This window comes from Arachis ipaensis, chromosome B8 (genome assembly GCF_059453495.1).
Source record: "Arachis ipaensis isolate K30076 ecotype BB chromosome B8, ASM5945349v1, whole genome shotgun sequence".
NCBI lineage: Eukaryota > Viridiplantae > Streptophyta > Magnoliopsida > Fabales > Fabaceae > Arachis > Arachis ipaensis.
Window position 1 is genome coordinate 46,085,078 of NC_142443.1, and position 25,616 is coordinate 46,110,693.

The following is a 25,616-nucleotide window of genomic DNA, read 5'->3' on the forward strand; positions in this document are numbered from 1 at the left end:
TTATTAATTATTTTAATTTTTAAAACTTAATTTTCGAAAATTACTAACAATTTTTCAAAAACCATTTTCAAAAATCACTAACTCTTTTTCAAAACAATTTTCGAAAATTATCCCTCCCCCATCTCATTCTAATTATTCATTCATATCCTAACATCTCATCTCACATCTCTTCCATCCGTACAGTTGTGTTTCTTCCTTTACATCACATCCTTTATCTCCCCCTCTTCTTCTACTCACACAGGGATCCCTATACTGTGATATAAAGGATCTCTATTATTATTATTATTTTTCTGTGCCTTCTTCTTTGTCATATGAGCAGGAGCAAGGATAAGAACATTCTTGTGGAAGCAGATCCAGAACCTGAAAGGACTCTGAAGAGAAAATTAAGAGAAGCTAAAATACAACAATCCAGAGAAAACCTTTCAGAAATTTTCGAACAGGAAGAGGAGATGGCAGCCAAAAATAATAATAATGTAAGGAAGATGCTTGGTGACCTTACTGCACCTAATTCCAATTTACATGGAAGAAGCATCTCCATTCCTGCCATTAGAGCAAACAACTTTGAGCTGAAACCTCAATTAGTTTCTCTGATGCAGCAGAACTGCAAGTTTCATGGACTTCCATCTGAAGATCCTTTTCAGTTCTTAACTGAATTCTTGCAGATATGTGATACTGTTAAGACTAATGGAGTAGATCCTGAAGTCTACAGGCTCATGCTTTTCCCTTTTGCTGTAAGAGACAGAGCTAGATTATGGTTGGATTCTCAACCTAAAGACAGCCTGAACTCTTGGGATAAGCTGGTCACGGCTTTCTTAGCCAAGTACTTTCCTCCTCAAAAGCTGAGCAAGCTTAGAGCTGATGTCCAAACCTTCAGACAGAAAGAAGGTGAATCCCTCTATGAAGCTTGGGAAAGATACAAACAGTTGACCAAAAAGTGTCCTTCTGACATGCTCTTAGAATGGACCATCCTGGATATATTCTATGATGATCTGTCTGAGTTATCTAAGATGTCATTGGATACTTCTGTAGGTGGATCCATTCACCTAAAGAAAACGCCTGCAGAAGCTCAAGAACTCATTGACATGGTTGCTAATAACCAGTTCATGTACACTTCTGAAAGGAATCCTGTGAATAATGGGACGCCTATGAAGAAGGGAGTTCTTGAAGTTGATACTCTGAATGCCATATTGGCTCAGAATAAAATATTGACTCAGCAAGTCAATATGATTTCTCAGAGTCTGCATGGAATGCAAGCTGCATCCAACAGTACTCAAGAGGCATCTTCTGAAGAAGAAGCTTATGATCCTGAGAACCCTGCAATAGCAGAGGTAAAATACTTAGGTGAACCTTATGGAAACACCTATAACTCAACATGGAGAAATCATCCAAATTTCTCATGGAAGGATCAAAAGCCCCAACAAGGCTTTAATAATGGTGGAAGAAACAGGTTTAACAACAATAAACCTTTTCCATCATCAACTCAGCAACAGACAGAGAACTCTGAACAAAATGCTTCTAATTTAGCAAATCTAGTCTCTGATCTATCTAAAGCCACTGTAAGTTTCATGAATGAAACAAGGTCTTCCATTAGAAATTTGGAAGCACAAGTGGGCCAGCTGAGTAAAAGGATCACTGAAATCCCTCCTAGTACTCTCCCAAGCAATACAGAAGAGAACCCAAAAGGAGAGTGCAAGGCCATTGACATAAGCGCCATGGCCGAACCTGTGAGGAGAGGAGAGGACGTGAATCCCAAGGAGGAAGACCTCCTGGGACGTCCAGTGGTCAATAAGGAGCTTCCCTCTGAGGAACCAAAGGAATCTGAGACTCATCTAGAGACCATAGAGATTCCATTGAACCTCCTTATGCCCTTCATGAGCTCTGATGAGTATTCCTCTTCTGAAGAGAATGAGGATATTACTGAAGAGCAAACTACCAAGTTTCTTGGTGCAATCATGAAGCTGAATGCCAAATTGTTTGGCATTGATACTTGGGAAGTTGAACCTCCCTTGTTCATCAATGAACTAAGTGATCTGGATCAACTGACATTGCCTCAGAAGAGACAGGATCCTGGAAAGTTCATAATACCCTGTACCATAGGCACCATGATCTTTAAGGCTCTGTGTGACCTTGGTTCAGGAATAAACCTCATGCCTCTCTCTGTAATAGAGAAACTGGGAATCTATGGGGTGCAAGCTACTAAAATCTCACTAGAGATGGCAGACAGCTCAAGAAAACAGGCTTATGGACAAGTAGAAGATGTATTAGTAAAGGTTGAGGGCCTTTACATACCTACTGATTTCATAGTCCTGGATACTGGAAAGGAAGAGGATGAATCCATCATCCTAGGAAGACCTTTCCTAGCCACAGCAAGAGCTGTGATTGATGTTGACAGAGGTAAAATAGTCCTTCAATGGAATGAGAACTCCCTTGTATTCAAAACTCAAGGATCTCCCTCTGCAACCATGAAGAGGAAGCATGAAAAGCTTCTCTCAAAGCAGAGTCAACCAGAGCCCCCACAGTCAAACTCTAAGTTTGGTGTTGGGAGGCCACAACCAAACTCTAAGTTTGGTGTTGAACTCCCATATCCAAACTCTAAGTTTGGTGTTGGAGAGTCTCAACAAAGCTCTGCACATCTGTGAGGCTCCATGAGAGCCCACTGTCAAGCTATTGACATTAAAGAAGCGCTTGTTGGGAGGCAACCCAATGTTTATCTAATTCTTATTTTTATTGTTTTTCATGTTTTCTTAGGTTCATGATCATGTGGAGTCACAAAATAAATAGAAAAATTGAAAACGGAATCAAAAACAGCAGAAGAAAAATCACACCCTGGAGGAGCATCTGTCTGGCGTTCAGCGCCAGAACAGAGCATGGTTCTGGCGCTGAACGCCCAAAATGGGCAGCTTCTGGGCGCTGAACGCCAGAACAGGCATGGTTCTGGCGTTCAACGCCAGAAATGGCACACAAATGGGCGTTGAACGCCCAAAATGGCCACCAACCTGGCGCTGAACGCCCAGAGTTGGGTACAAAGGCATTTTTACATGCCTAATGGGTGCAGGGATGTAAATCCTTGAACACCTCAGGATCTGTGGACCCCACAGGATCCACTCAGGATCTGTGGACCCCACAGGATCCCCACCTACCTCCACTCACTCCTTCTCACCACTCTCTTTCACACAACCCCACAAACACTCTTCCCTAAAAACCCCTCACCAATCACCTCAATCTCTCTTCCCCACTAAACCTTCACCACTCACATCCATCTCCTCTTCCCCATAAACCTACCTCATAAACTCCACCTACCTTCAAAATTCAAAACCAATTTCCCACCCAAACCCACCCATATGGCCGAACCTTAACCCCCCCTCCCTTCCCTATATAAAGACCTCCATTCTTCATCAAATTCACACAACACACCCCTCTACACTCTCCTTGGCCGACACCACATCTCCCTCTCCCTCTCCATATTTCTTCTTTTTCTTCTTCTATTCTTTTGTTTATTGCTCGAGGGCGAGCAATATTCTAAGTTTGGTGTGGTAAAAGCATAGCTTTTTTGTTTTTCCATTACCATTGATGGCATCAAAGACCGGAGAATCCTCTAGAAGAGGGAAAGGGAAGATAAAAGCTTCCACATCCGAGTCATGGGAGATGGAAAGGTTCATCTCCAAAGCCCATCAAGACCACTTCTATGATGTTGTGGCCAAGAAGAAGGTGATCCCTGAGATCCCTTTTAAACTCAAAAGAAATGAGTATCCGGAGATCCGACATGAAATTCAAAGAAGAGGTTGGGAAGTTCTAACAAATCCCATCCAACAAGTCGGCATCCTAATGGTTCAAGAGTTCTATGCCAATGCATGGATCACCAAGAACCATGATCAAAGTAAGAACCCGGATCCAAAGAACTATGTTACAATGGTTCGGGGGAAATACTTAGATTTTAGTCCGGAGAATGTGAGGTTGGCGTTCAACTTGCCATACATGGAAGAGAACGCACGCCCCTACTGATGAAATATTTTGGTGAGAAACGAATCTCTCACTAAACATCACAATCCAACCGGCAAGTGTACCGAGTCGTATCAAGTAATAAAAACTCACGGGAGTGAGGTCGATCCCACAGGGATTGAAGGATTGAGCAATTTTAGTTTAGTGGTTGATTTAGTCAAGCGAATCAAGATTTGGTTGATGATTGTGTGACTTGCAGAATGTAAATTGCATTGAAGTAAAGAGAACAAGAAATAAATTGCTGAAACTTAAAGAACAAGAAATTAAATGGCAGAAACTTAAAGTGCAAGAAATGTAAATTGCGGAATCTTAAAGTGCAAGGAATATAAATTGCTTGAAATGTAAAGGGAATTGGGGAATGGATTTGCAGAATTTAAACAAGGAAAAATTAAATTGCATCAAACAGAAGAGGGAAAGGGAATTGGGATTGAACCGGATCTTGAAGCAGTAAAGTAAATGAACAGAAAAAGCAATAAACAGGGAATTGAAATGAGAAATTTAGATCTCAGGACCCAGAGACTAGAAAACCAAGTCTAGATCTCAATGCCTTCCTAGATCCAACAAGAACAATAGCAAGGAAATTGTAAATTGCAAAGAAAAGAGATGATGAGCAATGAACCGGAAATGGAATTCAATTAAGCAGTAAATAAACAGAGAGATCCAAGATTGAGATTGAAACAGAATTTCTTCAATTCTCCAATCCAAGATCCAAGACAAAAGTAAATGGAAAATGAAAGCAATGAAAGCAAAGAAATTAAAGTTCACTCAAGTTCAAAAGCTCTCCGAAAACTATTGTGAAAATTCCAAAAGGAAAGCCCTTTCAATAAATTGAATTCTCTCCTATTTATACACTTTCCAAAATGATCTTCAAGCCTTGAGTTGGGCCTTTGTTCTTGGTGGAATTCGGTTGAAAGAGGCCTTGGTTGATTGCTCTTTGAAGATTGAAGAAGAACCGAAGTGAACCAATTGAACCGGAAATGGAGTTGGCCAACGTTGGTCTTCAACGTTAGGGTCAAAGTTAGGGGTCTAACTTTGACCCTAACTTTTCATATCAGCAAACCACATCCTTCTGGTATGGACGTTGGCACCAACGTTAGGGGTCTAACTTTGACCCTAACGTTGGCAATGCTTGGTGTGAGTGGCGCCAACGTTAGCCTCCAAGTTAGGGGGCTAACGTTGGCGCAAACGTTGCCTACTCCCCCATTGTGATTTAAGTGCCAACGTTAGCCTCCAAGTTAGGGGGCTAACGTTGGCGCAAACGTTGGTAGCCCAGGGAGAAACTCTCAAGTTCCAACGTTAGCCTCCAAGTTAGGGGGCTAACGTTGGAGCTAACGTTGGCTACTTCCAAAGAGTGATTCACATGCCCAACGTTAGCCTCCAAGTTAGGGGGCTAACGTTGGGGCTAACTTCATGCAACCCGGTTCAATTTTCACTTATTCCATTGTCCTCTCTTCACTCCTAGCCATTCCTCTTTGCTTCAACCTTTCTCCAAGCCTTCTTCACCTATCATTGATCAACCAAACTAATCAAAGTTTTGCTCAAAATCATGAGGTATTCAATCTTCCACAATATGCAACAATTATAGCTTAAAACCTCATGAAATGGCATGAATTCACATATGGTTGGTTCAATCAAGGGAAACATGAAATTCTACTCAATTAGCTTGCTTGTAGCTTAAGAAAGTGCATAATTCTAATGAAAACAAAAGAAAAAGACTAGCTAAAATGGGCTAAGATGACTTGTCATCACAACACCAAACTTAAAGCTTGCTTGTCCCCAAGCAAGAAATGAATTTATTAAGAAGAAAGAATGAAATGGAAGAGGAAGTTCATGCTAGCAAAGTGTTATTGATAGTTCATGGGGTTTTATGTGGATATGCAAATGCTCACTTCTTATTGACTCCTAGGCCTAGAAAGTCTCCTTCAAGTTTCAAGTGACATACTGCTATGACCTCTCATTATTCCTTTATCCTTGGCTATTACTTTATTCAAAAGCTTTATTTGAGTGTCATGTGTAGCAAGTTCATTTTCTTTTTATACTTGACACATTATTCACCATAGACACTTGGCTCACATTCCTTCTTAAAACATTGATGCCCAGCACCTCTTTGGGCTACTAAATGCTTTGTAGTTAGGTTGCTCTTGATAGTGGATTTTCAGCTGATGATCCCGGGTTAGTTAACCCAAGTCACCAAGTGTTGAGGCACTCCTAAGAGCTTACTAATCCAAGCAGATCCTAGTACAAAAACATCACAGGCATATATTTCAGAGTTCAAGCTATTGGTGTCCAGCTTTATTTCTTTTTGTTTTTCTTTTGTTTTGCCACTTTTTGGCTTTCTTTGTTCTTTCTTTCTTTTTGTTTTTCTTTCTAACCAAGGAATTCAATTCAATTGAGATTCATAGACAGTAGGCCACTCTCTACTTAGAAGGAGATATCCTAGCTCTTTATTCACTAAAGTGAGTTATTATACAGTCACACACACCACCACTTACTTTTATTCCACTTCTAACTAACAAAGACTATTATTCTTCACATTCAAATTGTTCTTTTATTGAATTAAAAGATGCAGGGGACAACATATGCTTCTTGTCAAGTGAAAATGAACACACAAGCCAACACATAAACTAGCCTACTAAAACATAATTGATGCATACTATACTAACAGTTTCTGTTAAAATGGGCATATTCATACTTCCAAATTAGAGCAATTCAATATTGATGGAGTTAAATGACAATACAACCTCTTGGTGGTTCCTTCTTCTTTCATCTCAGCTAATGGTGAGTAGTCCTCCCAGAAGAGTGATTGATTTTCTGCAGTGTTAATGGAAGTTGCTTGTTTCTCAAGCCCTTATGTGATTTGTTAGTGTGCAAGACTTTCTTGTAGGCGTTTGAACTTACTTTGGTGGGTGAACACCAAACTTAGTCTCTTGCCATGTTTCTTATCCATAACGTTGAAAGCTTAAATCTTTGCTAAAGGTGATAGAATTGAAAACTAGAAACAGACAATGCTTAAATGATTTGTCAGATTGCTTGGAGCTGGTAACTTTTTATATAGAAAGTGAGAATGTGCTTTTAAGTAAGATTTTGGTGGAACACCAAACTTAGAATCCTTTATTCTCCCTTAATATGTTTTGATGTGAAATACCAAACTTAGCTCCTTGCAATACATACCACTCATTTAACCTTTTTATTGAACTAATTACGAAAAGAAAAGTACCTCCGGTTGGGTTGCCTCCCAACAAGCGCTCTTTTATTGTCACTAGCTTGACATCTTTCAATTCTTTTCAAGAGGGCTGTAGGTGTTGAACCTCTTTTTCCTTAACCCATTGTCCTCCCAAGTACAACTTTGCTCTGTGACCATTCACAGTGAATTGATTCTTTGTTGCCTCGTCTAGTAGTTCAATATTCCCGTAGGGAAAAATCTTTGTCACCAAGTATGGGCCAGTCCACTTAGACTTCAGTTTGCCAGGGAAGATTTTAAGCCTTGAATTATACAGGAGTACTTGTTGTCCAGGCTTGAATTCCTTCTTTGTGATCTTCTTGTCATGCCACTTCTTAGCTTTCTCCTTGTATATCTTCGCATTTTCATAAGCTTCCAGTCTGAATTCATCCAGTTCATTTAGTTGTAACAACCTTTTTTCTCCTGCAGCTTGGGGATCAAGGTTGAGGAGTTTAGTGGCCCAAAAAGCTCTGTGTTCAAGCTCTACAGGGAGGTGGCAGGATTTGCCATACAATAGCTGAAAGGGTGACTTGCCAATAGGAGTTTTAAAAGCTGTCCTATATGCCCACAGTGCATCCTCTAGCTTTCTAGCCCAATCCTTTCTTGTGATTCCCACTGTTTTCTCTAGGATCTTCTTTAATTCTCTATTTGCAAGTTCAGCTTGGCCGTTAGTCTGAGGGTGGTAGGGTGTGGCTACTTTGTGAATTACTCCATATTTGTGAAAGAGTTTCTCCATTTGTTTGTTGCAAAAGTGACTACCACCATCACTAATAAGACTTTTGGGCACTCCAAACCTAGTGAAGATGTGCTTTTTGAGGAATTGGAGGACGATCTGTGCATCACAGGTGGTTGTGGCTATAGCTTCTACCCATTTTGAGACATATTCCACTGCTACCAGGATGTATCTAAAAGAATAGGAAGGAGGAAAAGGCCCCATGAAATCAATTCCCCACAGATCGAACAATTCTAATTCCAAGATAAAATTTTGAGGCATCTCATTCCTTCTTGTTAATCCTCCTGCTTTCTGGCATTCATTACATTGGTGTACATATTCTCTGGCATCCTTGAAAATAGTTGGCCAATAGAAGCCACTCTGTAGTATTTTTGCGGCTGTTTTTTCTGGGCCAAAGTGTCCACCATAAGCTGAACCATGACAATGCCACAAGATGTCCCTCACTTCACTTTCAGGAATACACCTCCTGATCACTCCATCAGAGCATCTCTTGAATAAGAAGGGTTCATCCCATGAAAATTTCCTTGCTTCTTTAATCAACTTCTTCACTTGTTGCTTAGAGAATTCTTGCGGTATCTTCCTTCCCACTTTGTAATTTGCTATGTCAACAAACCAAGGTGCTTGCTGGATCTGCAGAAGGTGCTCATCTGGGAAGCTTTCATTTATTGGCTGGGATGCTTTTTGATTTGTTTCATGTGGTAGTCTTGACAGATGATCAGCGACCTGATTTTCAGTGCCCTTCCTATCTCTTATTTCAATGTCAAATTCTTGTAGGAGCAGTATCCACCTGATGAGTCTTGGTTTAGCATCCTGTTTTGACATCAAATATTTAAGTGCAGCATGATCAGTGTAAACTACAACCTTCGATCCTATCAGATATGATCTAAACTTATCAAATGCATAGACTACAGCTAGCAACTCTTTTTCTGTTGTAGTGTAATTTCTTTGGGCCTCATTCAACACTTTACTTGCGTAATATATGACATGATGCAAATTTCCCTTCTTTTGCCCAAGTACAGCACCAATTGCAATGTCACTTGCATCACACATGAGTTCAAAAGGTAATCCCCAATCTGGGGGTGTGATTATTGGTGCTGTTGTGAGTTTATTTTTTAAAGTTTCAAATGCATGCTGACAGTTTTCATCAAAAACAAAAGGGTTATCAAGTATTAACAGATTACTTAAAGGTTTGGCTATTTTTGAAAAGTCCTTGATAAACCTTCTGTAAAATCCAGCATGCCCCAAGAAACTTCTAACAGATTTCACATTAATTGGTGGAGGGAGTTTTTCTATAATCTCAACCTTTGCCTTATCAACCTCTATCCCTTTTCTTGAGACTTTATGGCCAAGAACAATTCCTTCGGGTACCATAAAATGGCACTTCTCCCAGTTTAAAACCAAATTAGTTTCTTGGCACCGTTTCAAGACAAGAGTTAAATGGTTTAGGCAAGCATTGAAATTATCACCAAAAACAGAGAAGTCATCCATGAAGACTTCTAAAAATTTTTCGACCATATCAGAAAAAATGGAGAGCATACACCTTTGAAATGTGGCAGGGGCGTTGCATAGCCCAAAAGGCATCCGCCTATACGCAAAAACTCCAAATGGACATGTGAAGGCAGTTTTCTCTTGGTCCTTGGGGTCTACCACGATTTGATTATACCCAGAATATCCGTCCAAGAAACAGTAATAGGCATGGCCGGCTAACCTTTCCAGCATCTGATCAATGAATGGGAGAGGGAAATGATCCTTCCTGGTGGCATCATTCAATCTTCTATAGTCTATGCACATTCTCCACCCAGTCACTGTTCTAGTAGGGATCAACTCATTCTTCTCATTAGTGATGACTGTCATCCCTCCCTTCTTTGGTACAACTTGAACCGGGCTTACCCATGGGCTGTCAGATATTGGGAATATTATCCCTGCATTCCACAACTTCATTACTTCCTTCTGGACAACTTCCTTCATTGTAGGATTTAGCCTTCTTTGTGGTTGAACCACTGGTTTGGAATTATCTTCCAAGAGGATCTTATGCATACATACTGCAGGGCTGATTCCCTTCAAATCATCAATGGTCCATCCTAAAGCATCTTTGTGAGCTTTGAGTACATCAAGAAGTTCTCCTTCTTCCTTTTTTGACAGGGATGAATTAATGATTACTGGGAAGCTCTCCGATGTGCCAAGGAATGCATATTTGAGATGGGTGGGTAAAGGTTTCAATTCTTGTCTTCGTACATCTTCTTTCTTATCTTGCCTTTCATATTGCTCAGCAAAGGTCTCAGCCACTTGTTCCTCTGTTGTTTCTTGATTTCCTTCTTGCTCTTGAAAATTTTCTTCCAAAGTTTCTTCCACCAAACTATCTATCATCTCCACTCTCACATAATCTTCTTGCTCAGGAGCGTTTTGCATTGATTTGAACACATTTATAATCATTTGTTCATTATGGACCCTGAAGGTCATTTCTCCTTTTTCAACATCAATGATGGCCCTTGCTGTGTGTAGAAATGGCCTTCCCAGAATGATTGAGTCGTTTCCTTCTTCTTCAGTATCCAAAATTACAAAATCTGCTGGGAAGATAAACTCCCCAATCTTTACTAACAGATTCTCCACAATTCCATTAGGTGTCTTGATTGATCTGTCAGCCATGACTAGTGACATCCTGGTGGGTTTAAGTTCTTCTATGGCAAGTTTTCTCATCATTGAGAGAGGCATTAAGTTGATGCTGGCACCCAGGTCACAGAGGGCCTTGTTGAGAATTATCTTGCCAATAGTGCATGAGACTACAAAGCTTCCCAGATCCTTAAGTTTTGGTGGAATACCCCGTTGGATCACAGCACTGCATTCCTCTGTGAGTAATATGGTTTCCCTTTCAAGCCAACTTCTTTTCTTGTTGATAAGATCCTTCAGAAACTTGGAATACAGAGGCATTTGCTCAAGTGCTTCGGCCAAGGGAATGTTGATTTCCAACTTCTTAAAAATCTCAAGGAATTTGTGAAAATGCTTGTCATTAATCTCTTTGTTGAACCTCTGAGGGTATGGCAAGGGAGGAGTGAAGTTATTTCCCTGCATTTGGTCCTTAGTTGGCCCTTTAATTACTTCCTTTCCCTTTCTTGATTTTTGTGGCTGATCTTCTTTTTCTTGAACTTGATTCTGAGTTGGCTTGCTTGCTGCCTCCTTCTTGTCATTGACTTTCTCTTCTTCAGCTTGTTTCTTGTCACTTTCCTTTGGCTTCTTGGTTGCTTCTTCATTTTTCACCAAGACTCTTCCACTCCTCAGTTGTATTGCCTTGCATTCTTCCTTAGGATTTGGGATTGTGTCACTTGGCAGTGAGCTTGAAGATTTCTCAACAGAAATCTGTTTGGAGATTTGCCCAATTTGCCTCTCTAGGCTCTTCATGGAGGCTTCATGGTTCTTGGTTGTCATTTCTTGGTGTTTCCACATTTTGTCTATCAAGGTTTCCAAGTTGGTGAGTCTTTGAGATTCAGGTGATGCTTGTGGTGGGTTGTGAAATGTGGATGGTGGATGGTAGGCATTTTGGTTGGTGGGTTGGTTATTAGATTGGTAATGGTTGGGGTTGGAGTAGTTGTTTTGAGGTTTTCTGTAGGGGTTTTGGTTGGTTTGCTGCTGGTTGTGGTTTTGGTTGTTTCTTAAAGTGTTTTGGTTTGAGTTTCTCTGCCATGGTTGTTGATTTTGGTTGTGATTGTCTCCCCACCTAAGGTTTGGGTGGTTCTTCCAAGAAGGGTTGTAAGTGTCACCATATACTTCATTTGGCCCAGAATTTTGGTTGTGCATGTACTGGACTTGTTCTTGCTGTTGCTCCTCTTGAGTCTCTTCACTCTGTCCCCATGTGGTTGATGGCTGGCTAATGTTGACCGCTGCAACTTGGAGACTATCAATCCTCTTAGCCATTTGCTCAAATTGTTGTTGAAATTGCTGCTGCATCATCTTGTTTTGAGCTAGGATTGAATCCACTCCGTCTAGTTCCATTACTCCTCTTCTTTGTGATGGTTGGCGGCTTCTTTGATGAGCAAAGAAATATTGATTGTTGGCCACCATGTCCACAAGATTCTGAGCTTCCTCAGCAGTTTTCATTAGTTGTAGTGAACCTCCAGCAGAATGATCTAATGCCTCCTGAGATTTCAATGTCAGGCCTTCATAGAAATTTTGCAGCACATCCCATTCATTGAACATCTCTGGAGGGCACTTTCTGATTAAGGCTTTGTACCTCTCCCATGCTTCATACAAGGATTCAGCATCTAATTGTGTGAATGTCTGCACCTCAGTTTTCAGCCTGATGACTCTCTGGGGTGGATAGAATTTGGCTAGAAATTTAGTCACCAAGTCATCCCAACTAGTGATACTTGCTTGGGGAAAAGTTTCAAGCCATTGTGCAGCCTTATCCCTTAATGAGAACGGGAACAGCAGAAGCTTGTAAGTTTCAGGATTCACACCATTGGATTTGACAGTGTCACAGATCCTCAAGAAGGTAGATAGATGTTGATTTGGATCCTCCAATGGTCCTCCTCCAAATGAGCAGTTATTCTGGACCAATGTGATGAGTTGTGGCTTCAGTTCAAAGTTATTTGCATTGACATTAGGGGTGAGAATGCTGCTTCCACAATGTCTAGCATTTGCAAAAGTATAGGAAGCCAATACTCTCCTCTGTTGTGGTGGATTATTAACTCCTTCTCCTGGATTAGATGTATCTCCTTCCATCTCGTGGTATTCTTCCTCAGATTCTTCTTCTCCAACAATACTTTTCCCTCTTTCGGCTCTTCTTAACCTCCTGAGAGTTCTTTCGTCTTGTTCATGAAAATTGGGTATGGCTCTTTGTGTACCTGACATACAAGCAGAACATAAGAGCACACAAACCAATGATACTTCAATCTACTGCTAGAATGAAGTTTTAGTTAGCTTAAGCAAAAATTCAAACAGTTAGTGGGTTAATCAAAGGTTAAAGAAAGATAAAGAAAAAGTGCTCGATCTAGATCACCACCTCACTTAATCATTGTCAATCTAATCAATCCCCGGCAACGGCGCCAAAAACTTGATGAAATATTTTGGTGAGAAACGAATCTCTCACTAAACATCACAATCCAACCGGCAAGTGTACCGGGTCGTATCAAGTAATAAAAACTCACGGGAGTGAGGTCGATCCCACAGGGATTGAAGGATTGAGCAATTTTAGTTTAGTGGTTGATTTAGTCAAGCGAATCAAGATTTGGTTGATGATTGTGTGACTTGCAGAATGTAAATTGCATTGAAGTAAAGAGAACAAGAAATAAATTGCTGAAACTTAAAGAACAAGAAATTAAATGGCAGAAACTTAAAGTGCAAGAAATGTAAATTGCGGAATCTTAAAGTGCAAGGAATATAAATTGCTTGAAATGTAAAGGGAATTGGGGAATGGATTTGCAGAATTTAAACAAGGAAAAATTAAATTGCATCAAACAGAAGAGGGAAAGGGAATTGGGATTGAACCGGATCTTGAAGCAGTAAAGTAAATGAACAGAAAAAGCAATAAACAGGGAATTGAAATGAGAAATTTAGATCTCAGGACCCAGAGACTAGAAAACCAAGTCTAGATCTCAATGCCTTCCTAGATCCAACAAGAACAATAGCAAGGAAATTGTAAATTGCAAAGAAAAGAGATGATGAGCAATGAACCGGAAATGGAATTCAATTAAGCAGTAAATAAACAGAGAGATCCAAGATTGAGATTGAAACAGAATTTCTTCAATTCTCCAATCCAAGATCCAAGACAAAAGTAAATGGAAAATGAAAGCAATGAAAGCAAAGAAATTAAAGTTCACTCAAGTTCAAAAGCTCTCCGAAAACTATTGTGAAAATTCCAAAAGGAAAGCCCTTTCAATAAATTGAATTCTCTCCTATTTATACACTTTCCAAAATGATCTTCAAGCCTTGAGTTGGGCCTTTGTTCTTGGTGGAATTCGGTTGAAAGAGGCCTTGGTTGATTGCTCTTTGAAGATTGAAGAAGAACCGAAGTGAACCAATTGAACCGGAAATGGAGTTGGCTAACGTTGGTCTTCAACGTTAGGGTCAAAGTTAGGGGTCTAACTTTGACCCTAACTTTTCATATCAGCAAACCACATCCTTCTGGTATGGACGTTGGCGCCAACGTTAGGGGTCTAACTTTGACCCTAACGTTGGCAATGCTTGGTGTGAGTGGCGCCAACGTTAGCCTCCAAGTTAGGGGGCTAACGTTGGCGCAAACGTTGCCTACTCCCCCATTGTGATTTAAGTGCCAACGTTAGCCTCCAAGTTAGGGGGCTAACGTTGGCGCAAATGTTGGTAGCCCAGGGAGAAACTCTCAAGTTCCAACGTTAGCCTCCAAGTTAGGGGGCTAACGTTGGAGCTAACGTTGGCTACTTCCAAAGAGTGATTCACATGCCCAACGTTAGCCTCCAAGTTAGGGGGCTAACGTTGGGGCTAACTTCATGCAACCCGGTTCAATTTTCACTTATTCCATTGTCCTCTCTTCACTCCTAGCCATTCCTCTTTGCTTCAACCTTTCTCCAAGCCTTCTTCACCTATCATTGATCAACCAAACTAATCAAAGTTTTGCTCAAAATCATGAGGTATTCAATCTTCCACAATATGCAACAATTATAGCTTAAAACCTCATGAAATGGCATGAATTCACATATGGTTGGTTCAATCAAGGGAAACATGAAATTCTACTCAATTAGCTTGCTTGTAGCTTAAGAAAGTGCATAATTCTAATGAAAACAAAAGAAAAAGACTAGCTAAAATGGGCTAAGATGACTTGTCATCACCTACACAAGGAGAGTCAACTTTGATCAAAGGTTGGACCAAGTCCTTATGGACATATGTGTAGAAGGAGCTCAATGGAAGATTGACTCCAAAGGCAAGCCGGTTCAACTAAGAAGATTGGACCTCAAGCCTATAGCTAGAGGATGGTTAGAGTTTATCCAATGCTCAATCATTCCCACTAGCAACCGGTCTGAAGTTACTATAGACCGGGCCATCATGATCCATAGCATCATGATTGGAGAAGAGGTGGAAGTTCATGAGATTATACCTCAAGAACTCTACAAGGTGGCTGACAAGTCCTCCACCATGGCAAGTTTAGCCTTTCCTCACCTCATTTGCCACCTATGCAATTCAGCTGGAATTGACATAGAGGGAGATATCCTCATTAAAGAGGAAAAGCCCATCACTAAGAAAAAGATGGAGCAAGCAAGAGAGCCCAGTCATGGAGCTCAAGAGGCGCAAGAAGCTCATCACCATGAGATTCCGGAAATGCCTCAAATGCACTTTCCTCCACAAAACTATTGGGAGCACATCAACACCTCCCTAGAAGAATTGAGTTCCAATATGGGACAACTAAGGGTGGAACATCAAGAGCACTCCATCATGCTTCATGAAATAAGAGAAGATCAAAAATCAATGAGGGAGGAGCAACAAAGACAAGGAAGAGACATAGAAGAGCTCAAGGACATCATTGGTTCCTCAAGAAGGAAACGCCACCAACACTAAGGTGGATTCATTCCTTGTTCTTATTTCCTCTGTTTTTCGTTTTCTATGTTATGTGCTTGTGTCTTCATTACATGATCATTAGTAGTTAGTAACTTTGCCTTAAAGATATGAATGTCCTATGAATCCATCACCTCTCTTAAAAGAAAAATGTTTTAATTCAAAAGAACAAGAAGTACATGAGTTTCGAATTTATCCTTGAACTTAGCTTAATTATATTGATGTGGTGACAATGCTTCTTGTTTTCTGAATGTATGCTTGAACAGTGCATATGTCTTTTGAAGTTGTTGTTTAAGAATGTTAAATATGTTGGCTCTTGAAAGAATGATGACTAGGAGACATGTTATTCGATAATTTGAAAAATCATAAAAATGATTCTTGAAGCAAGAAAAAGCAGCAAAGAACAAAGCTTGCGAAAAAAAATAGAAAAAAAATAGAAAGAAAAAGAAAAAGCAAGCAGAAAAAGCCAATAACCCTTAAAACCAAAAGGCAAGGGCAAATAAAAAGGACCCCAAGGCTTTGAGCATCAGTGGATAGGAGGGCCTAAAGGAATAAAATCCTGGTCTAAGCGGCTAAACCAAGCTGTCCCTAACCATGTGCTTGTGGCGTGTAGGTGTCAAGTGAAAACTTGAGACTGAGCGGTTAAAGTCAAGGTCCAAAGCAAACAAAGAGTGTACTTAAGAACCCTGGACACCTCTAATTGGGGACTTTAGCAAAGCTGAGTCACAATCTGAAAAGGTTCACCCAATTATGTGTCTGTGACATTTATGTATCCGGTGGTAATACTGGAAAACAAAGTGCTTAGGGCCACGGCCAAGACTCATAAAGAAGCTGTGTTCGAGAATCATCATACTGAACTAGGAGAGTCAATAACACTATTCGAAATCTGAAGTTCCTATAGATGCCAATCATTCTGAACCTCAATGGATAAAGTGAGATGCCAAAACTATTCAAGAGGCAAAAAGCTATAAGTCCCGCTCATATGATTGAAGCTCTGTTTCATTGATAGTTTGGAATTTATAGTATGTTCTATCCTTTTTATCCTATTTTGATTTTCAGTTGCTTGGGGACAAGCAACAATTTAAGTTTGGTGTTGTGATGAGCGGATAATTTATACGCTTTTTGGCATTGTTTTTAGTATGTTTTTAGTAGGATCTAGTTACTTTTAGGGATGTTTTCATAAGTTTTTATGTTAAATTCACATTTCTGGACTTTACTATGAGTTTGTGTATTTTTCTGTGATTTCAGGTATTTTCTGGCTGAAATCGAGGGACTTGAGCAGAAATCAGATTCAGAGGTTGAAAAAGGACTGCTGATGCTGTTGGATTCTGACCTCCCTGCACTTAAAGTGGATTTTCTGGAGCTACAGAACTCGAAATGGCGCGCTTCCAATTGCGTTGGAAAGTAGACATCCAGGAATTTCCAGCAATATATAATAGTCCATACTTTGGCCAAGAATTGATGACGTAAACTGGCGTTCAACGCCAGCCTTCTGCCCAAATCTGGCGTCCAGTGCCAGAAAAGGATCCAAAACCAGAGTTGAACGCCCAAACTGGCACAAATACTGGCGTTCAACTCCACCAATAGCCTCTGCACGTGCAACACTCAGGCTCAGCCCAAACACACACCAAGTGGGCCCCGGAAGTGGATTTATTCATCAATTACTTACTCATGTAAACCCTAGTGACTAGTTTATTATAAATAGGACCTCTTACTATTGTATTAGGTGTCTTTTTGACCATCTTTGAACGCATTGTTCTTAGATCATGGGGACTGGCCACATGGCCATGCCTGGACCTATCACTTATGTATTTTCAACGGTAGAGTTTCTGCACTCCATAGATTAAGGTGTGGAGCTCTGCTGTTCCTCAAAGATTAATGCAAAGTACTACTGTTTTCTATTCAATTCTTCTTATTTCGCTTCTAAGATATCCATTCGCACCCAAGAACGTGATGAAGGTGATGATTATGTGTGACGCTCATCATCCTTCTCCCTTATGAATGCGTGCCTGACAAACACTTCTGTTCTACATGAATTAAGCTAGAATGAGTATCTCTTAGATCTCCTAACCAGAATCTTTGTGGCGTAAGCTAGAATGATGGCGGCATTCAAGAGAATCCGGAAGGTCTAAACCTTGTCTGTGGTATTCCGAGTAGGATTCAATGATTGAATGACTGTGACGAGCTTCAAACTCGCGATTGTTGGGCGTTAGTGACAGACGCAAAAGGAGGGTGAATCCTATTCCAGCATGATCGAGAACCGACAGATGAATAGCCGTGCCGTGACAGGGTGCGTGAGCATATTATTCACTGAGAGGAGGGGATGTAGCCACTGACAACGGTGATGCCCTTGCATAAAGCCAGCCATGGAAAGGAGTAAGACTGATTGGATGAAGATAGCAGGAAAGCAGAGGTTCAGAGGAACGAAAAGCATCTCCGTTCGCTTATCTGAAATTCCTACCAATGATTTACATAAGTATCTCTATCCCTATTTTATTATATAATATTCGAAAACACCATTATCACTTTATATCCGCCTGACTGAGATTTACAAGGTGACCATAGCTTGCTTCATACCAACAATCTCCGTGGGATTCGACCCTTACTCACGTAAGGTATTACTTGGACGACCCAGTGCACTTGCTGGTTAGTTGTATCGAAGTTATGACAATTATGAATTAAGATCAAAGCACCAAGCTTTGGAGCCATTACCAGGGATTGTTCGAGCCTGGACATCACAATTTCGTGCACCAATAACCAAAGTATTTAAACCTCAGGCCGTCTTCTCAAGGAACTGCAGGGAAGTATGTTCTTACTACTGGTTATGAAGATTGTAAATTGGGATTTTGAAGATGAGGAACAAGTGATTTAAATGGCAAGTAAAATAAAATAAATAAATAACTGTAAAATAAACTTTTAGCAAGGTATGAGAAATTTGAAGTCTAAACCTAGTTATACTTATCAATGATAATGAGAATTGAATCTTAATTCCACTTAGTTAACCTTTACTTAAAGCAGAGGAAGGTCAAGTGACTAATTAGTTCGATCTTCAGATCCTAGTTAATTCCTAAGAAAAGATTGGGATCATTGAAGTTCAATTCAATTAACAAAGATAACAATTATCCATTATGTTGAGTTTGATAACTCTTGAGTTACTGATTTCTTAACCAAGACCAAAAGGGGAAAAGTAAATCTATTTGAATAAAAATGTCTTCAGATCAGAAGCAACAGTAACATAAATAAAAGAGAGCAATCATAAACTGAAATACCTCAAATAACATTAATTCAAATAATAATCTGTAACATAGAAGAATTCATAAATTTAATTGAGAAAATAAATAAAAAGGAATATTGAACCTGATAAAAAAGATAATCCTGAAGGCAAAAGAAATCCTAATTCTAAATCCTAAAAGAGAGAGGAGAGAACCTCTCCCTCAAAACTACATCTAAATCATGAAAAGTAACTAAATTGGCGAGCTCCCTTCGAATGGATGCATTCTCCCACTTTATAACCTCTAATCTGTGCTTTCTAGACTTGGATTTGGGCCAAAAGGGCTTCAGAAATCGTTGGGAGCATTTTCTGTAATTTCTGGTACGTGGCCTCTGTCACGCGTCCGCGTGGGTCACGCGGTCGCATCATCTGGAGTTTTTTGTGTCATGCGGTCGCGTCAGTCATGCGTCCGCGTCATATGCGTTTCGCTCAAGGCGCGCGATCGCGTCAATCACGCGGTCGCGTCACTGCCATTTCGCGCTGGCACGCGGCCGCGTCGTCCATGCGATCGCGTCGCTGCCAGTTTCTTCAAAAACTCCGTTTTATGCTTTCCTTCCATTTTTGTATGTTTCCTTTTCATCCTTTAAGTTATTCCTGCCTTAGAAGATCTGAAACTACTCAACACATGAATCACGGCATCGAATGGTAATAAAAGGGGTAATTTAAATAATTATTTTTAAAGCATAGGAAACATGTTTTTCACATACATCACATAATAAGGAAGGGAAAGTAAAACCATGCAATTAACATGAATAAGTGAGTGAAGGATTGAATAAATCACTCAAATTAGGCACAAAATATATCATAAAATATGGGTTTATCAACCTCCCCACACTTAAATAATAGCATGTCCTCATGCTAAATCCAAGATAAAGAGTAAGGTAAGGTTAAAGTGGTGAAATCTCATGCAATGCAATCTATTCTAAATGCTACTACCTAAATGAATCATGCAGTCCTAATTGTCATTCACTTGTATATAAAACTTACATGTAGTTGAATTAATTCACATTTTCAAGGAATCATATATACATAGCCAAACCTTAGATAATGTTAAAGCACTTTTACAATTGAGATGAGAAAGAAAAATATTGTATAAACTTGCAAGACAATTAACAAATTAAGCAGAGATATATGTTGATGAGCTATTGAACCCTTACTGGATTTTGTGTTTACTCTCTAGTCACTCAGTGTTTATTGGGTTAATCACTCTATTCTTCTTTTTATCCTTACTTTCTATAGCTTTGTTCTTCATCCAACCAATCAACAATTATAGAGTACAGACATACAAAAATCATGAGGTCTTTAATTAAGGTTTAATGGGGCCAAGGTAAAGGTAAGGGTATATGTATAAGGTTAAGTGAGCTAATAAGTGAATCCTTGATTAGTCTAAGATCTCACCTAACATACATACTTTGTAAAGCTAAGCTTCTTTACCTATTTACCAAAATTTTCCACTTTTTATGTTACATGCTCATGCATTAGTTTTAATTTTGTCCCATGTGCATTGCTTTATTTTACAATTGGGGAATTCTTTTGTATCCCCTTTATTTAAATACTGGATTTTTTTTTATGTACATGGTAATTCAATTACTTTAATTTCACCTGAGCATGCTTCCCAAACATCTTTATTTTTTTTTCAAATTTTTGCCTTTGTTCCTATCATCCATGTTCCCATAAAGTTTTCCCACATTTAAACCATTACACAATTTCTATCTTAAGCTAACCAAGGATTCAACTTGGGATTTTTATTTTATTTTTCTTCTTAAGGCTAGTAATGTGGTTATAAAACAAGGGAGAATTTAAAAGCTCAAGGGGGCTAACAAGGGTGATATAAAAGGTAGGCTCATTTTGGGATAAGTGAGCTAAAATCAAACAATGGCCTCAATCACTTTCTTGGTATGTATCTATATTCTATAACTGGACATATAGATTAAAACAAAGTAAAGAACACCAGAATAAAAAAGAAGCGAAACACACAGGAATAAAAATTATGGTTTGAATGTAACCATACAATTAAGCTCAAAACTCACAGGCTGTGTGTTCTCTAGCTCAAAAATCATATATCAGTTATATATGTCATGCAAGTAGAAATTAAGAGTTCCCATTATTCTCAATGTAAAATTTATTTTGGGTGGCTTTTAAAGTTTTAGTGTTTCTCCTTGATGAAATGTTGTTAACTAACTAACATGTAATGCTATATATACAAGGTGTGTGGATTGTTTTTGTTCTGTTGAAGTCTCTAGCTTACTCCTTTTATTTTTGACCAAATTAAACTATTATATGATAAAAGGGTAAACTATACTAATTAATCCATATATTCTATAACTAATAAGTTAGAACTGCAAACTAAACTAAATGGCTAAAATATGAACTAAAGTGCAAAATGCAGAAATAGAGTAAAAATACATGAAAAGAGTAATGTATAAGTACTGAGAAAATAAAAATAAAAATAAAGAGAAAAATACAGGAAAATAGCCAAAATAAAATAGAAGGGCCTGTAGTGGTTCACCAAAAAATACGCCAGAGATGGCGACCTCCCCACACTTAAAATAAAGCATCGTCCCTGATGCTCACTCAAGCAGGGTGTGAAGGGGTGTCATCACTGGAAGGATGGGTAGCTGGAGTCTCTGTGGTGGTGGTCTGAGGATCTGCCTGCTGCAGAGGAGGTGCTGACTGAATAGGAATCTCAGGGTCTGCAGCCTGAATCTGAGGTGGGGCCTCCTGCTGGGGTGCAGCCTGCCTGCGTAGCCTCTCTTTGTGGATGGGTCTCCTCCTCGTGCTCATCCGCCTCCTCCTCAGATGGCTCTGATGGTGTGTCAGGCTCAGAGGGGATGTCGCCGCCGGATCGTATCATCAGCTTCATGTGCTCATAGTGTCGCAACAAGATCTCTCATACCGGCGCCGATTGCGGCGCTCCATCTGGTCTAGCTGCTGAAACAAGCGGTGCACGAGGTGATAAACTGGCTCTGAGGCAGGTGGAGGTGCAGTGGTGGTGGCTGGGGTAGCGACAAATGAAGAAGGTCCGGCGGAGGGTGTGGCTGTCTCGTCGGTAGCAGTGAGGAATGGAGGTCTATAGCCCAAAGCCAGAAAGTTTCCGCTGTGAGGGATAATTTTCTTGCAGTCTGCAGCAGGTGGCCTCTCATCAGCATCCTCCCGAGGCATGTCAGCTCGATGTCCAAGCTGAGTAATCAGATACGGAAAGGGGAGAGTGCCTCGGATATGGACCCTGGCCATGTAGGACCGGATAAAACGTGGCAGGTACAGGTCCTTACCCTCCATCACACACCAAAGGAGGGTGATCATATCGGCAGGTATCTCCGTCTCATGGGTACTCGGCATAACAAAGTTGCTCAGGATCTGATGCCATAACCGAGCCTCATCATTTAAATAAATCCGCTTGATTCCCTTAGGCATGGTGGCGTCCTGACCCATGACCCATGGAACAGTCGGGTCAAGGGCTATCCTTGCCTTGACGGCATCCCAATCAAACCTCATGAAGTGCATGTCCTCCTCAGCCTTTTTGTAACCATCAGGCTTATCGGATTTAGGCTGAAGCTGCAGAATATCCTCAATGGCCTCTTCAGTGACCAGTATCTGCTTCCCTCTTAGGTTCACTGCATCTAGGGAAGTTTTGAAGTAATTGCAGTAAAACTCTCTTACCCAAGAAGCATTGACCTCTGTCAGGTTTCTCTCCAGGAAGAACCAGCCTCTTTGTTTGATCTGATCGGAGGTGTATTGCTGGAGTTCTTTCGGTATTTTCAGAGTCCGCTCTAGGTACAAGTTTTTGGAGGTTGCAAACATCGGATACTTCAACTTGCAGTATCTGTTTGCAAACTTGATGGGATCAGTGGCAGGGAGTAGCTGGTCAGCCTTCTCCTGCGCGGTAAAGTGTTTTTCCCGCGCGGAGTCATCATGCAGGATGTCTAGGATAGACATAGAGGATTCTCCTCTTTTTCGTTTGCCAGTTGTTGCCTTTCTTTTTCCTTTTCTTTGGGTGTCAAACATCCTGAAAAACAGAAATCAAGGATATAATGAAAACAGGAAAACAGGTAGGCAAATAATAAAATAAGCACATAGTGGCAAAGGAGTAGTAGAGTAATGAAAATGAGTTAAGTAAATGTGCATTAAGGATTGTATAGGAGTTAAAAGTCCGAGAAGAAAAATTCACAATCCAAAATGTATTAGAATTCATGTTAATTAGGAAAAATTATCATCATGCCGTGGTCAGATGGTTAAAAAGAATAGTGAAAAACCAGGAAAATATATTTTGAAAGTTAGGATGGTTAGGAATGAAAAAGAGTTTAGGAAGTTAAAATTAGTGAATTAGTAAAAAGTGGATTAGATTAAGTGGCATGATGATCATTCCCTAAGTAACGAAAATTCACAAATAAGCAACAAATAACTCATAATCAAGCAAGGAAGTTGATGATGATTCATATGGGAATAACAAAAAGTGGAATTGAATCATCCAAGTTGCAATTTATAAACCAGGAGGTTGAAAAGAATAAGAAAGCTTGCCCTGCCATTCATGAATTTGTTTGGTAAAAGCTGAGTAAAGCAAAATTCAAATTGTCAAAACCAAAACATGAATGAAAATAAAAACAATTTACAAAAATTTGGGCAGCATTCCGGCTAAAATTGGATGTTCCCAGAATTTAAACAGCAATCAGAATAGTGCATATGAATTAAAATATAGCTGCAATTACATATAAGGAATATGAACATGAAAAAGCAGTGTAAAAAGCAGCATGAAACAGTAAATTACAGCGTATGGACAATACGAACATCACAGCAACAGCAAAATTGCAAAAATTATAAAACAAGAAGCACGAACAGCGCAATTAATCAGGCCTAAATCCACTAACCACGTTCTAGGCTACCTAACAACCTAGAATCCACTACAACATGCATATCTAACTAGCCTAATGATGAACATAAACAGAAAAATATGTAATTGACTAGGAATTGAAAGAAGGGTGGCGTTTGGCGGAACCTGGTAGGCGTAAGAACTAAGCTAAGGGACTGAGAGATGGCGGGGGTGGTTGTGGTGGTGGCTGACGCGGCGGTGATGGCGGTTGGCGCGGTGGTGAACGGCTGTCCGGTGGCAAGGGTGTTTGGGGTAATGAGAGGGGTAGGGGTTAAGGGGGGGAGAAAGGGAAGGCGTGAGGGTGTTGGTGGTGGGTGGTGGTTGCGGTGATGGTGGCGCGGTGGGGGTGGTGGTTGCGGAGGGGGTAGCGGTGGTGGAGGGAAGAAAAGAAGAGAAGAGGAAGAAAGAGAGGGAAGGAAGAAGGGGGTGGCGTCGCGGTCGTGGCTGGGTGGTCGACGGTGGTGGTGGTTGTGGGTGGCGAGGGAGGATTGAAGAGAAGAGGAAGAAGAAAGGGGTTGGGGGGCGCGACAGGTAGGGTTTCGCATCACTGGGGGGGTTAATGAATTTGAATCCACGCGATCGCGTGGGGCACGCGGTCGCGTGGCTGGGGTGGAATGGGGGTTGACGCGATCGCGTGGATGGCGCGATCGCATGGAGTGGAAAAATGATGAATGACACGGTCGCGTGAGGCATTTGACCGCGTCGCTGGAATTTGTGCGAAACGCATAGTTCCAGCGTCGTTTCAGCGCAACTCTCTGTCTCCTTTGGGGTGTTGTGAAATCCTACGCGACGCGGTCACGTCGCTTACGCTTTCGCGTGGGATAGGTGTTGTGCAAGTGACGCGGTCGCATCAAGGACGCGACCGCGTTGGTCATTTTGTGCTAGATGCACAACAGCCGCACGATTCCAGCCCAACTTTCTAGGCGTTGGATCCTTACGCCGGTTTCCAGATCACGCGGCCGCGTGAATGACGCGGACGCGTGGAAAGTGCTTTATCGCAATTGACGCGATCGCATGAGTGAAGAGGTCGCGTCGCACGCCCCTTTTTTTTATGAATTTATGTAATTATGCAGTATGCAGTGCTAAATGCAAATGTTATGAATAGCATCCAGGTTCAATAGAAATAAAACAATATATAATAAACAAAATGAAATAAAATGGAAACAGGAACGATCATACCATGGTGAGTTGTCTCCCACCTAGCACTTTTAGTTAAAGTCCTTAAGTTGGACATTGGATGAGCTTCCTATTATGGCGGCTTATGTTTAAATTCATCCAGAAATCTCCACCAATGCTTGGAATGCCAATGGCCTCCGGGGTCCCAAACCAGGCATATAAAGCTTCTGAGCAGCTTCAGACAAATTCTCAGGCTCCCGGGGTGACGAATGTCAGAATAGATTCCAGGATCCCAAACTTTGCTTTTAAATCCGCCTTCGTCTTGATCTATATTCTTCCATCCGGGCGGTTTAGAAATTAGATTCTCACCAAGATAACCAAACGTTTTCCGAGATCCATTCGAGTGAACGTGATCCTAATCCGTGCACTTCGAGTTGAAGCGTGGAACCTTATTGAACCTTGTGCACCAGCTCTGAGCATGAGCCATTTCTCTCTTACTCTTAAAGCCGCAGAGAGCTCTAAGCTGGCCATCTGTTTCAAGCAAACCATATTCAAGTGAAAAAGTAAAGTTAAAGGTTAAGGATTGTACCCACTTGAAGCTTGTATTAGGTGGTAATGGCCTTGGGTTAGGTGTTTCCAGTGGTTCGGTAAGTTCTACTCCCTGGTAATCTTCTGTGAATTCCTCCACTTCTTTGCACAATTCTTCAAATGCATCTGTGTCCTGATCAAAGTCTTCGATGTCTTCCTCATCACTTAAGTCATAGACTGGAGGTCGAGAGAAATCTACCTCCGCATCATCTTCGTATTCACTTGGGGAAGATTCTTCGATCTCAGAGAATTCACTTGCGGATGCAAGTTCATTACTTGCAGAACTTGACTTGTGACTATCATC

General features: G+C 40.6%; 1 non-coding gene across 1 annotated transcript; it reads right to left on the bottom strand.

Moving 5' to 3' along the window:
* Positions 1–845: 845 nt before the first annotated feature.
* LOC148547925 (small nucleolar RNA R71) lies at positions 846–949 on the bottom strand. The gene has a single exon (XR_015897884.1). It is a non-coding gene; the product is annotated as a small nucleolar RNA R71 (small nucleolar RNA).
* Between the last annotated feature and the right edge of the window lie 24,667 nt (positions 950–25,616).